Below are 14,699 nucleotides of genomic sequence, written 5' to 3'. Positions count from 1 at the left end.
TAATATATCAGGCTACAACTACTGATGAAAATAAAGAGAAAGATAAACAGACATGGACTCATACAAACACATAAAATATCCATCATACACACATAAAAATGTTTACAGTGATTATTGACTAGCCTTAGGTCAGTATTTAAAATGTCCTTGGTTCACTATGGCCTCCACACTGGCATACTATACTTCCTTATCATAGCATAAGCAAATAGTTTATAGTTGGATGTAACAAGAATGACAATCTCTTTGCTTCTAGACCACACTATTATAAAACTTTATAAAAAATGGCATAAAGATAAAAAAATGGCATGAAGCCATAAAAATTTTGAAATTCTCAAACAAAGCAAGTCACTTCTGTGGTAAACTGAGTTTTTCCTGAACTTAAAAGAATAAACTTGAGCCAGTACAAAGTTGATGAATGTTGACATTAAAGATGGAGAAGAAACGAAAATAAAATAGATATTACTCAATGTTGTACTCCACATATCAATACATAAGTACCCAATCACACCACTGCAGAAAACCTTTTAACAAAGTTAACTCTATAAACATACACTCAGAGAATGAAGAATTATGCTATTAGATGTGACTCATAAATTCATGCTTTAAGAGAAGTGATTTTTTTAATCTATTTAATAATTAATTTGTGAGCCATGATGTTACCTACAAAATTAGTGAAGGGAACACCAGATGGCAGCTATGTATGCAGTGTTGTTATACATATAAAGTTACATAGATTTTAAATTGAAAATAAGTGATATTCAATTAATAATATGCTTTGTGATCGTGATACATTGCTAAAAGAATTAGTGAAAATTATAACATCAGTCTATCTTTTTCTATATACTACCCAAATGGCAAGTACAATGTTAAACTTTTTGCATTAAGTAAGCATACCATTCTTTTTTCTTTATCCTCACCTGAGGATATGTTCACTGGTTTTCAAGAAGAGAGAGGGAGGAAAAAACACCTATGTGAGAGAGAAACTTTGATCAGTTGCCTCTCATACACACCCTGTTCAGGGATCAAACCTGCAACCTAGGTATGTGCCTTGCCTGGGAATTGAACCTGCAACCTATTTGGTGTACAGGACAATGCTTCAACCAAATGAGCCACCTGGTTGGGACTAAGGATATAATTCTTTAATAAAGTTCTGGTTGTGTTCTGACAAAATTTTATTTAGAATTATCTTTTTTGATGTTTTAAGAGTTTTGTTATTTCACCTGCTCTGGAATAGTTCACTAAAGATGAGAACTGCCCACTTCTTAAAACTGCATAGACCGTACAAACAAAACCATATGGAGTTTGATACTTCTGTGGAGTTAAGGCCTCACAATTTGACAAATTACGGTTTCTGGGATCTTTGAGTTTGCCTGAGTCACTTTTGGCAATTTATCGTTTCCTTAAAAATAATAAATTTCCTTCACATTTTCTAAGTATACTCCCATAATCACTTGTTATATTCTAACCTCAAATGAAAGCACAACATGAATGGGAAAATGATTAAATTATAGTACACATAAAAACATTATAAAAAAGTATGTGTATTGAAATTATTTAGAAAAGTTTATTCCAAATATTTTTGTTTTTAAAAAAGGAAGTTGTTAATTAAAGCAAGTAATGCATTTTAAGTTAGGAGGAAAGATCTCCATTTTTATATCAAGATAAAAGATCCATAAGTGTATTTTTATGTAAACATAGACAGATATCCTCCAAACTACTGAAAACAGGTTAATTTCTTTTTTTAAAGGAATGACACCATGGCATAGCAAAAAACAAACCAAAACAATAGGGAGAAAATCATCAGCTCTTCTGGGTACCTTGACTGAAACCAAGAGTAATGTCACCACCACAAGTTTTTTTGTACTGAGGCCTACCTGTGTATTCCTGCCTTTGAATTCTAGAAAATCCTGTATACTTAAAATAATCTCCCCTTTTCAGCTTATACTATCTTAAACTAGATTAAGCTAGTTCTCTTACTTATATCCAAAGGCTCTCAAGACATTATGTTGATAGATCAGTGTTAACTGTGTTTACTTCACAAATAAGATGACTCTTTAAAGAGTAGTGGGATTTAAGTATGTAAGAAAGGAGCAAAGCTACCTGGACCAGAAAAACAGAACAATGAAATGTTGGGAGAAAAGCATTTTCACTGGCAGATGAGCGGTTAGGAGCCAGTGGTCCCAGATTGTGAGAGGGATGTCCCAGATTGTGAGAGGGTGCAGGCTGAGCTGAGGGAACCACCCTCTCCAGCCCTGTACAAATTTCATGCACCAGGCCACTAGTCTAAATATAAATAGGTCATAGTTTCCCCTGCTTAAAACTCCTTAGTGGCTTCCTAAGGCACTTCAAATAAAATTTAATCTCTTGTCAAGGCATGCAAGAAACAGTGACATCTGGTCTGGGACTTTTCTATTCAATTTCATCTCACACCACTCTCTCCATCTGTAAATATACTCCAATAAGCTACCAATGGTAGCCTCAGTTCCTCAACTGCTCTTTTCATATCTCAGGCCTTTGCACCTGCTGTTCCCTGCTTGAAATATTCTTCCTCCTATTCTTCATAAGGCTAGATCCTTCTCATCTTTTAGGTCTCAGCTCAAAGGTTACTGTCTCAGTAGGTCTCCTCCAACCTATAAATCATCCTCTCCTCAAACAGGAAAAAAAAATTCTCTATTTTTTCCTGGCAGTAATTAATTGGCCAATGTATTTTCCACCTCTACCACTAGGGGAACAAAAGCTGCATAAGCATAAGGCCCATGTCTGTCCTTTTCTTTGCTATATTACCAGCACTTAGCATAGTGCTGGGCTGGTAGCTAGCAGCAAATCTGTACCAGTCTTTGTTCAAGTATTGGAACAAAATAGACAAAAATCCCTCCTCTCAAACAGCTAACGTTTTACTGATTAGATAACAAAGTAAATTATGTAATATATTCAAAGGCGACAAGTGCTATAGAAAAATATAAAGGACCGACTTTATATAAAGGCAGAACCAGAAAGTTGACATTTTAATAATCTTTTTTTTAATGTTATTGATTTTAGTGAGGGGTTGGGAGAGAGACTGATTTGTTGTTCCTCTTATTTTATGCATTCATTTGTTGATTCCTGTACGTCACCCAGGCAGAGAATAAACCAGCAACCTTGGTGGACGATGCTCTAACCAACCGAACTACCCAGCCAGGGTTAGAAAGTTGTCATTTTAAATACTAAGTTGGGGAAACCTCACTTGAAAAGGTCTTATTTGAGCCAAGACCTTAAGGAGCTGAAGCAGAAATCACTCCAAGAAATAGTAAGTGCTAACACTGAGTGTAGAGTGCCTAACATGTTTGGAGAGTAGCAAGGCTGGAACAGAAAGCACAGAGGAAAAGTAATACATGAAGTCAAAGAACTAACGGGACTAAAACAAGGCTTGATGGCCTTATTTAGTTTTACTATAAACACAATGGGAAGCTACTGGAGCATTTGGGATAGAGAAGTAACATGGGCCAAATTATTTTTTTTTAAGGGATCACTTTGGCTACTAAATTAAGAACAGAGTATTTTGGAGGAAGCTAAGAGTGGAGGAAAGGAGACCAGCTTGGAGATTATTACACTGCAATTACCCAGGTAGGGGATGGTGTCTTGGTGAAAACAAATAAAGCAAGGCCATACTCTGTATATTTATTTTGAAGATAGAATCTATGGGATTTTCTGACCGACGAAATTTGGCATATAGGAAAAAGAAACGTGTCAAGAATAATTTTATTTTTTTATTTTTACTTTTTAAAATATCTTTATTGATTTTAGAGAGAAAGGGAACGGGTGGGAGGAAAGGAAGGAGGGAGAGAAACATCAATGATGACAGAGAATTATTGATTGGCTGTACAACCCTCATGCCCCACACTGGGGATTTTGAGCCTGCAACCTAGGCATGTGCTGTTGACCAGAATCAAACCTGGGACTCTTCAGTCCACAGGCTGATGCTCTATCCACTGAGCCAAACCAACTAGGGCAAGAATAATTTTCAAAGTTCTACCTCAGCAACTAGAAGAAATCAGTTGCAAATTTACTATTAGGATAGAAAACCTGGTGGGTATAGTAGATTTGACAAGTATACTAAGAGTTAACTTTAACCACATATATTTTGAAATATCTAGTTGACAAGTGGAAATGTTGAATGTGTAGCTGAGTATAAAACATAGAGGACAAGGTGTAAGATAACATTTTTGGAGTCACTAGTATGTCTACATATTTCTGTGTATATATTTAATATATAGAACTGAATGAAATCGCCAGGGGATAAGTAAACAGAAGTTTAAGGCTTGAGCATGTACTGTAACATTTAGAGGAAACAGGTGAGAAAGAACCAGCTAGCAAGACTAAAAGGAATGATCAGTGAGACAATAGTAAATCAGGAGATGGTATCCTCAAAGTAAAGTGGAGACAGTGTTTCCAGGATCAGGAATTGATCAATTCTGTCAAGTAGGATGAGGAATGAGAACTGACCATTTGACTTAATATTTTTCAACTTTACACTTTAATTACTAGAGGCCCGGTGCATGAAATTTGTGCATAGATAGGATACTTAGGATTGGCCAAAGATCAGAGTCCATCAGTGGGTTAACCAGCGGGGCAATCAAGGAAGCCCCTTCTGGCACCCACCTTGGCCAGCCTGGCACCATCCACTCACCGGCCTTGCCCCCACCACCACTGCCAATCTCCTCCCTCTGCGGGGTGACAGGTGGGGAAATCAGGGGGTCCCCGCTGCCTTGGCTAGCCTTGGGCCTGCGGGAAGCTCTTGCATTGAGCATCTGCCCTCTGGTGGTCAGTGTGCATCATAGCAACCGTTCATTCCATGGTTTGGTCGATTTGTATATTAGGCTTTTATTATATAGGATTCTCTGTGGCTATCAAAAGGGACTTCATTAAGTCAAAATTTACTTGAAGTTTTACCTCCTTTAAGAAGCCTTCCTAGACTGGGCCAGCCCTAACTAATTTCCTACCTATGAAAACTCACTTAAAATCCATACTACACGATTATGCATTCATTTACCTGTTTTAGCTGTTTATATTGTACTAGAAGCCTGATGCATGAAATTCATGCAAGCATAAGCCTTCCTTCCCCTTGGCTGCTGGCACCGGCTTCCCTTTGGCATCTGGGACCCCGGTTTCCCTCCTGCTGCCGGCAGGCACCTGGGACCTGGGAATCCCTTGCAGCCCCAGCTTCATCTGGAAGACTGTCTGGAAGGATGTCCAGAAGGACATCTGGGCTAATTAGCATTATTACACTTCTGGCCTGCACCCTCTCCAATCTGGGACCCCTCAGGAGATGTCCGAGTGCCCAATCCCTGTGGGATCGGGCCTAAACCATCAGTCAGACATCTCTCTCACAATCCGGGAATCCTGGCTCCTAACCGCTCGCCTGCCTGCCTGCCTGCCCCCTAACCACTTCTGCCTGCCAGCCTGATCACCCTCTAACCGCTCCCCTGCCAGACTGATCGATGCCTAACCACTCCCCTGCTAACCTGATCACCCACAACTGCCCTCCTCTGCAGGCCTGATCGCTCACAACTGCCCTTCCCTGCCACAACCCACCTCCTCCAGGCAAAGTGGCAGAGACACCAGGACCAGCCTCCTCCATGCCACGCAGATCCACAGGACCTCCAGGCCTCACCGCATGGAGCAGCCACCAGGCCCCGCCTCCACTGTGCCCACGGCCATCTTGTGGCAGCCATCTTGTGGCGGCATCACCCAAGGGCGTGACGCTTCCTAGGCTTTTATTATATTATAGGATTTTACATGGATACCTCAACCAAATTATAAGCACTTTGGAGATCAAGAATTTATTCCTAGATATTACTAAGCTCAGCACTGATTATTCTCAGCACATGCTTGTTGATTTCTGTAACTTAAGCATACAAAAGTGTGCTATCTTAGAGAAAGTCCACCATCCACTCAACCTACTATGTATAATCCTTGACTAACCATGAAGTTGCACTTATTTGTATATAGTAGACAATAAATAGTAGGCTGAATAAAGGAAGGACTGTATGCATGCATATGTGATAAATTAATAAAGGGCATCTTTTGCTGGGACCGGTGTGGCTCAGTGGATAGAGCGTCGGCCTGCGGACTGAAAGGTCCCGGGTTCGATTCCGATCAAGGGCATGTACCTTGGTTGCGGGCACATCCCCAGTGGGGGGTGTGCAGGAGGCAGCTGGTCGATGTTTCTCTCTCATCGACGTTTCTAACTCTCTGTCCCTCTCAATTCCTCTCTGTGTAAAATCAATAAAAATATATTTAAAAAAAAAAAAAAAAAAAAAAAAAGGGCATCTTTTATAGGGTGGAGGAAAAGGCAAATTGTAGATGGATGGATGTAAATAATTAACTTTAAAGTTACAATTTTTTGGGGGTTTTTATTTTTTTTAAGTTACAGGTCTTAAATTCATCATGCTGCAATCCAATTAAAATTAGTTTATATACAGAATTTTGGCCCAACGGACTGGGTAAGACACCAGAATAGCTTGCAACATTAAAAGATAAACACTGATAGCTCATAGCTATAGTCCCTAACTGAAATTAGCACTATTTCATCCACCTTCCATTTCTGTATGGCTCCACTTTTTCCTACTACAAAAAGGTTCTCAAACATGTGGGAATGTCACTAGCACCCTCCCAAATTAACAACTTTAGAGAGAAAAGAGTATCTTTTTCCTTGCATTCATATATCAATTTCAAATATATGATTTGGTCTGCCTAACTGGCAACCACTGTTGCAACAGGAATGTATAGGCTTGAGTTATAAAACTTAAAGACTGGCTGACAGCCCATCAACCACACACAATAGAAAAGGGATGGTTTCCCAAAATGATGATATGCTGAGTTGACAAAAACTACAGACATACAGAGCTTCTCTGACACACAACCTCTGACAACCTAACTTTAATTGATGATGATTTTACCACATTTGAAATTTGACTTTTAAAAGCCAATATTTGTTTTCAGCTTAGGCTATGACTATTTTTTGAAATAAGACCCAGGTAAAACCCACTTAATTTTCTTAAGCTTCAAGTCACGCACCTTCATTCTAATTTTCTAACATTTGTTCCATGCAGTCATACCAATTATAATTTTTAGTCACACTTTGCTCCGTTTTTCAAGATGGAATAATCCAAATTATTTGGGTTAATCATCGTATAAGCAGCCTCTTGTTTACTTCATTACATTTAAAATTTTCATTTTTTTTTTCCCCAATGCTCACCAGAGGATGTGTCGTCATGAGTTTTTTTTTTTTTTTTTTTTAGTTTTTTATTGATTTGAGAGGAGGAAAGGAGAGAGAGTAACATTGATTGGTTGTATCCTGTACATTCCCCAAATGGTGATTGATCATGAAGTCTGGATATGTGCCCTGACCAGAATTGAACTTGCCACTTTTGGTGCATGGGATAATGCTCCAACGAACTGCTACTTGGCCAGGGCTGAAGCTTTCATTCTTCATCATATTACTTTTTCTGAGTAGTTTGGATCAAACACAGTAAAGAAAATTCTTAGCACTCTGCAATTATTGTCTCTAATCATGATTAACACAGTACCCATGTGAGTCTCATGTATTATAGTAAGAGGTTAGACAAACATTATGGAGGAAGAAATTATGCAGGTAAATGAACATAAATGATAACCTGGTATCTCAATTCAGCTGTTACTCTCAATTCATGGTAGTTGTTAGAATTAACTTATAATAAAGTTGAAAAAATTCATGCCTTTGTGGCAATGGCTCTGAAAAGAAAGACATTTATGGTAAAGTTTATGGAACTAAAGTAATAACTTAAAGTTGATATTGTCTACTTCAGCTATTTTAATAATTACGTACATATTCTTAATCCTAAATTAGGGTTGTACTTACGTGTATACTTATTGCATTTGGTGAAGAGAATTATGACACTGTGATATCACAAAAACAAACAGCAAGAGACTCATGTTTAAAGACAGTTGTATTTCAGGTTTTTGTTTTGTTGTTGTGGTTTTTTATAAGGCTACAATATTTTCCACTGAGTTTAAAAAGCTTTCCTTAGACTACCATGGATCTGTCTCAGCAGATTTTTCCCATTCTTTTTGTCCACACAAAGATATCCAGATGATTGTCTCCAGGAAACCAGTCAAAACCCAATAGTGATTCCCAAGTCCCTTTTCTGACTTATAATGTAGATGCCGCTAATCATACTAGACAATCTTTCTTCAGATACATTACTATGCACTAATTACAGAAAACCACAAACATTCTCCTAGCCATGTATACAGCTTCAAAGCATCTTCCTAACATGTTTATCCCATTTATTACTCAAAAGCTCTTAATGCCATCATTATATTTAGAAGAATAATATGGTTAAAATCATCTTTGGATCTCTAGTAAAATGTTAATAAACAATAAAAAAAAAAACCCTACTTTTTCTGCTCATATTAAAATGAAAAACCATGTATAATATTCAAGTCAAAAATAAAATTGTAACTTATAAAAACTCATATACATAACTATTTTATTTTGTCTAAGACTAAAACACATTAACTTACTACTTAATGGACTATATAATACTTCAATCTTTACCATACCTCTTTCTTCGAGGAACAAAAGGCACACAATTTAATGCCTGGACAAAGCCATACTCAGGAACAGTGATCATAAGAGATGATATCTGGAAATAAAGATCAAGATTTTAAGACTTTGACTGCAAAAAAACTATTAATAAAATATTTTATACTGTCAACTCAGTTGTGCTTCATTATAAGTGTATAAATTTGTAAGAAAAATAAACTTCTCTGCACTTAGGCAAATAACCTACCATACCTACCCACTGACAATGTCATGAATTTACAAAAATCAGAAAACTCAAAGCTTAAAGGGAAGCTTAAAATCAAACTAATTCAACATCCTCATTTATTATAAGATAGGGAAAATGAGTCTTGCACAAAGTCACAAAGCTAGAACAAAAATTTGGATCGAATTCCAACCCAGCTATCCTACCACAATGCTACCTTTTAATACACACTTCTATAAGTAGCATCCCATGAAAATTGCTCACTGTGTGAAGCCAATATATCATACAGAACTAATATATTCATAGCTTACACAACTGAGGTCAGATAATAAAAATTTCAACTTTATTACAAATTTCTTCTTCTGTGTATAGTGTTCTGCCAAAAAACTTTAAGTAGGGTACCTGAAGGAAACTAGGCAAGACTCAAGTAGTTTATTATTAAAAAAAACAAAAAGTTGTATTAATGGATCTAAAGTGCACAATGCTTCCAATAACAACAGTTCCAAACAGAAAAATAAACAATTAAAGTACATTAAAGGGCATGTGTAAAATATATTTTAAAGTCAACCTGTGTGTACATTTATACATTTAAAATACATTCTGGTATGTCTCAAAATATAAAAACTTTTGGGATCACAGTTACCAGAGAGGGCAGAATAGGACAGGACAGGACAGGACAGGACAGAACAGGACAGGACAGGGTAGGGTAGAATAGGATTTAAAGTGTAATGATAAAAACTTCACATAAAGCTCAATGTGCACAGTAAGATCCATTGTGGTTACCGTCCTTTAATTCTTCTATAAAACCAGATATAAAGTGCTCTGAGTTGATATTCATACTTGCTTTGATGGCAACTATAAGGAAAAACTTGATTGTGCAAAACAGGTTGTTAGATACCTGTATTTTATTCCTTCCTCCCCTTTTGTTAATAATGTTTTAGAGTATGGGTTCATATTATTTATGAGAATTTTAACAAAAATTAACATGGTCTACTATGCTTACCCTTCACTATGAAATGTAACATCCTAAAAATGTTAACATAATGCAACGTCTTTATCAGTTTTGGAAGAATAGTTCTGCTGAAAGACAATGAATCCACTTCTATTGATTAGCAATTAAATTATGAAAAATGTTAGGGTATTTCACTGAATCAATTGTAATGGTTTCTATCTATTCAACCCGAGGATAATAACATCAAAGTGCAGTCGATCAGATCTCTTGCTGCATAAAAGCCAATTCAACAATATCAGTAAGCAGTTGCTCAAGCTCATAAAATTCATAACCTAATGGTGTCTTCATGTTTAATCATCATACAAAGTTCAACATCCTTAAGACTTCTTAAACATTGACTTTATTTTTCTAGGGATTTTTAAACTTTTGATAAATACCTCACGCACACTAAATGCCTCCAAATGTAAACCTAAATGAAAACTGAACCTCAACTTTTGCATTTTAACCTCCAAGCTACCATGTCTACTTTTTGTTGGTCTATTTAAGAGTTACAGCGTTTTGCCTCCTATGCACCAAGCCTATATATTTTCAATTATTATAGCCATCTAGGAAGAAGACTGTCTACTTGACAATGAAGACACCATGTTCAGAAGAGACTCAAAATGGACCCTTCAAGTGAGAAAGGCAGTTACAAAGAAATCCATCTGCCACTGGGTGTGATTGAGGTTTGCGGGGAAGAGCGCCTCTGGCCAACTCCGAGGAGGACCGCGCGCCAGAGAAGGGGGCAGATCCGCTAGGAAAGACCTCCAAAAACACAGACTGGACCCACAATAGGGACGCCGTCGAGTTGGGGTGCTGCGGGGCTGCGAACCTACGGCTCGAGGGGTGCGGTCCGAGGGGCGCCCAAGCAAGTCTCCGCCGACCCCGGGACGCGCCGAGTGGGTGCTTCGAGCGCCGCGCGCCCCGCTCGGTCCCAAACGCCGCGCCCGGTCCGCCCCTTCCTCCGGGTTCCGCTGCCGCCGGGCGCGCGGAGGCACACAGGGTCGCACGCCCGCTCCGGCGCCTGGGCAGCGGGGAGTTGGGAATGCTCGGGCGGAAAACGAGCGCAGGCTGAGGGTAGCCCTAACAGCCTGCAAGAGAACCAACTGACAGAACCAACTTCCCCGGAAAAACTTTGCAGCAAGTTAGGAGAAAGCACTGAATGGCTGGGACTATTTAACAGGAGCTTCCAATCTTGAGGCGGCTCCCGAGCCGGTTCGGGGTGCCCTGACGCCCCACAAACTCGCCTTTTGCCCCCTGACTGTCCCTTCAGAAGCCTCGGCAATCCTAACAAGTCTGGGCGGCCCCGCTCACAGGGAATACCTGTCGTGGTCCCCATTGCCTGCGAGTCCCTGATGGCGGCCATTACAGTTCCATCCGGGTATTGCCGAAAGCTGGTCGCCGCGCTACCCCAGGAGAGCCCGCTGCGGCGGAGGGATCCGCGCCGCACCTGGAGCGGCGGAAGAGGACGGCGGCCGGCAGGGCCCGCGCGGCGCCGGCGGGACTAGGCCATGGAGTTGGGGTGGCCGCCGGCCTCGTAAAGAAGCGCGGTTGCCTGGCGTTCGCCGCGGCAGTGACCGGCCCCCCCTTTTGTTCACCGGTAACTGGAGAGATCCTACTTCCAAGGGGACGATTAGACAAGCATTCACCAGGAACTGTCCTACTGGCAAGCCCTCGCAGACCGGGAATGGTCTCAAGCCCGAGGTGTAATCATTTCCGGCTTTGAAAATGGCGTCTCCCCGCCCCTTGTGTCTGAGAGGCAGGTTTCTGAGGCCTTCACCGCCCATGTCAGGGAAGGAAGATGCTACAAGCGGCTGTGGAAGACATACTGAACTCCAAACACGTACACATTTAAAAACTGACCTGAAAATTAGCGTCACAACAAGGGAAGTTCCCATCCCATCGAACGAACCCTCCGCATGGCGACGGGGCTAGACAAAGAGGTCAATAGCGTGACTGCGCTTCCCTCCCAAGGAACAGATGGCTCCCAGTTTCTCTTTTGGAGAATTTTTGAAACGCAACTTACTCCTTCACCTTACTTTTCACACAGATTATTTTACTCTTAACAAAGAAACAAAAAGGACAGAGAAATATGCTAAAAGATTGAAAACGAAACCACGATAGAATTGTCTAATTTTCATGCCCCCCCCCCCTTTGGAAGCACACATGGAGTTTATAATTGAGAAAGGAAAAAAAAGTTGTCTATCACAAGCACTTTTCATTGTCTCAGAGTATGCTTTTGAAAAAATCGACCTGTATCCATACGTAAGATTTTCTCCATGCTTTACTAAAAAATTCACAGAAGTAACCTCATTTCGCCTTTTTTATCACCGTGTCTGTCAGTCTACGGGATTCCTCCTGGAAAAGGCAAATGAGAGGTAACTCACATTAGATGTGTTTGTGTATTTTGTGCTCTTGTGCCTTTATACCAGGAGGAATCTATAGTTAATACCAAAAGGAATGCCATTATGGAATGGATTTTATTTTGCCTTAAACATCATCCTCCAGCCCCTTGCCCTAGTCTTTATATCCCCATACAAGTCAGAGATAACATCACAGAAGAAAGATACTATTTTTTCCCCCCAATAGCAAACAAAAGATAAAAATCGTTGGGAACATGGACAGAGTTGTTTATTCTGTGTTTAGATGTATTTGTTTTACAGATTAAGAAATTGCACCCCTCTCTGCAGTATTCATCTTATAACTTCATATATATATATATATATATATATATATATATATATTCACCTACAAACCTTGAAAATCTGCATATACGGAAGATTATGTTAGAATTGGAGTGTTTTTTAAGTAAAGTTATTCGTCCCCAACCTTATATCTTCCTCCTCTTTTTTTCCATCTGCATCACATAACTGTCACCAACTCTCTATCTCTCTTTTTAGATTTTAAACATTGAGGTTAGCACAAATAAACAGAGAAAAACAGAAAGGAATGAAAGAAGAGGCTTACAAGAGAGAAAGAATACAAGAGAAAGTTAAATCATAGCTTAAGAAAGGATCCTGGAATATTTTGTATTTGATGGGGATAGGGCATCTAAATTAATGCTTTAAATACTTGATTCCTCTGGAGAAGACCTAGATGTACTATTTTCTGGCTGAGGGCATTTAACTTCTGAGCTTCACAGAATTAAACAATGCATAACTAACACTAACACAGTTGACAGACTGGAGAAGATTAATCAACAGCATTGTACCTCAGTGCAAATGGTAGTAGTAAAAAATATTCCATCTTAATTACAAACCTTTATATGCTTTTCAATATATAATTCATGGACATTGTGCCATAAAGCAGATCAAGACAGTAAAATTTTCTCCTAAAAATAATATATAGGTGGGAATTACTTTTCACTCTACAGATTCACACCTCTGAATTATAGAAAACATGGCATAAGAGTCACAACAAACATATATGCATTTTTTAAATGTAAGTACGGTCCTAGCCGGTTTGGCTCAATGAATAGAGTGTCAGCCTGCAGACTGCACAGTCTGGGGTTCGATTCTGGTCAAGGGCACATCCCCAGTAAGGGTTGTGGAGGAGGCAACTGATCAATAATTCTCTCTCATTATTGATGCTTCTATCTCTCTCCCTCTCCCTTCCTCTATGAAATTAATAAAAATATATATTTAAATGTTAATACCAAGTATATAAAAGATGTAAGCATCTTTTAGTCATGGTTTGCTAACCATGTTTAGTCACAAACATATAAATGATAACTGTTATAATCATAAAGATTTAAATGACATTAATTTTAACAGCCAGTCTCTCTTAAACATGGCTCTCTCCTTTTTGCTGATCTCTCAACTTAAGTCCAGATTCCCTACCTCCAGCAATATGATCAAGTGCCAGAATGAGAAAAAAAAAAAAAGATACAAAGAGCCTGGGCGATCTAGCTTCAAGTGGTCACACTGCTTGGTCAAGAATATTATAGGTTACAATAGCTAAGCTCTGGAAACAACTCAAGGGCTCATCAGTAGAAGAGTGGATAAAAAAAGCTGTGGTACTTTTATACCATGAAATACTATGCATCAGTAAAAAAGAAGGTATCTTACCTTTGAGACAGCATAGAGGAATCTGGAGAGTATTATACTAAGCAAAATAAGCCAGTCAGAGAAAAACAAGGATCACATGATCTCACTCATATGTGGAATCTAATGAACAGAATAAACCGATGAACAAAATAGATCCAGAGACATAGAAGCATAGAACAGACTGTGGAATCTCAGAGGGAAGGGAGAGAGGATGGTGGGTAGCGAGTGATCAACCAAAGAATTTGTATGCAGGGGGATAGGGGCAGGGACACGCTCGAAGGGATCAATGGGGGGAAAAGGGGACATATATAATACTTGCAACAATAAAAATATAAATTTTAAAAAGAATATTATAGCCCTAGCTGGTTTGGCTCAGTGGACAGAGTTGACCTGTGGACTGAAGGGTCCTGGGTTCGCTTCTGGTCAAGGGCACATGCCTAGATTGTAGGCTCAGTCTCGAGTGGGAGCATTCAGGAGGCAGCTCACCAGCGATTCTTTCATCACTGATGTTCCTATCTCTTTCTCCCTCTACCCTCCTCTCTGAAATCAATTTTTAAAATATTAAACAAAAAAGATTATTATAGATTGATTCTCCAATCTGTCAGTTGAACATAAACTTCAAATATTGTATTATCCTTCACAATGTCCTTTGCGTATTTTTAAATACGCTTTTATTGGTTTTAGAGAGAGAGGAAGGGAGAGGGATAGATAGAAACATCAATGCGTCAACATCAACTGGCTGTCTCCTGCACACCCCCTGCTGGAGATCAAGCCTACAACCTGGGCATGATGTGTCCTGACCTGGAATCGAACCATGTGGTCGATGCTCAACCACTGAGCCACACTAGCTAGGCTGCAATGTGGTGTGTTTTT

At 39.3% G+C, this 14,699-nt stretch overlaps 1 protein-coding gene across 9 annotated transcripts in view; it reads right to left on the bottom strand.

Annotated features, from left to right (window-relative positions):
* ZNF518A (zinc finger protein 518A) overlaps nt 1-14,699 on the bottom strand; it is a 37,605-nt gene that overhangs the window by 13,576 nt on the left and 9,330 nt on the right. For 3 of the 9 annotated variants that reach the window (XM_045581951.1, XM_036438686.2, XM_036438690.2), the window contains exons 1-2: nt 11,104-11,316; nt 8,584-8,666 (exon numbers count right to left, since the gene is read on the bottom strand). The gene's annotated coding sequence lies outside the window, so the exon portion shown is untranslated. Of the gene's footprint in view, nt 1-8,583; nt 8,667-10,612; nt 10,731-11,103; nt 11,317-11,378; nt 11,476-14,699 lie in introns of those variants that run through there. The other 6 variants (XM_036438688.2, XM_036438691.2, XM_036438692.2 and 3 more) reach the window with 6 other exon arrangements.

The sequence above is a fragment of the Pipistrellus kuhlii genome, unplaced genomic scaffold, assembly GCF_014108245.1.
Source record: "Pipistrellus kuhlii isolate mPipKuh1 unplaced genomic scaffold, mPipKuh1.p scaffold_m20_p_15, whole genome shotgun sequence".
NCBI lineage: Eukaryota > Metazoa > Chordata > Mammalia > Chiroptera > Vespertilionidae > Pipistrellus > Pipistrellus kuhlii.
The sequence above is the reverse complement of the archived record's forward strand: the minus strand, read 5'-3'. Positions and strand labels throughout refer to the sequence as shown.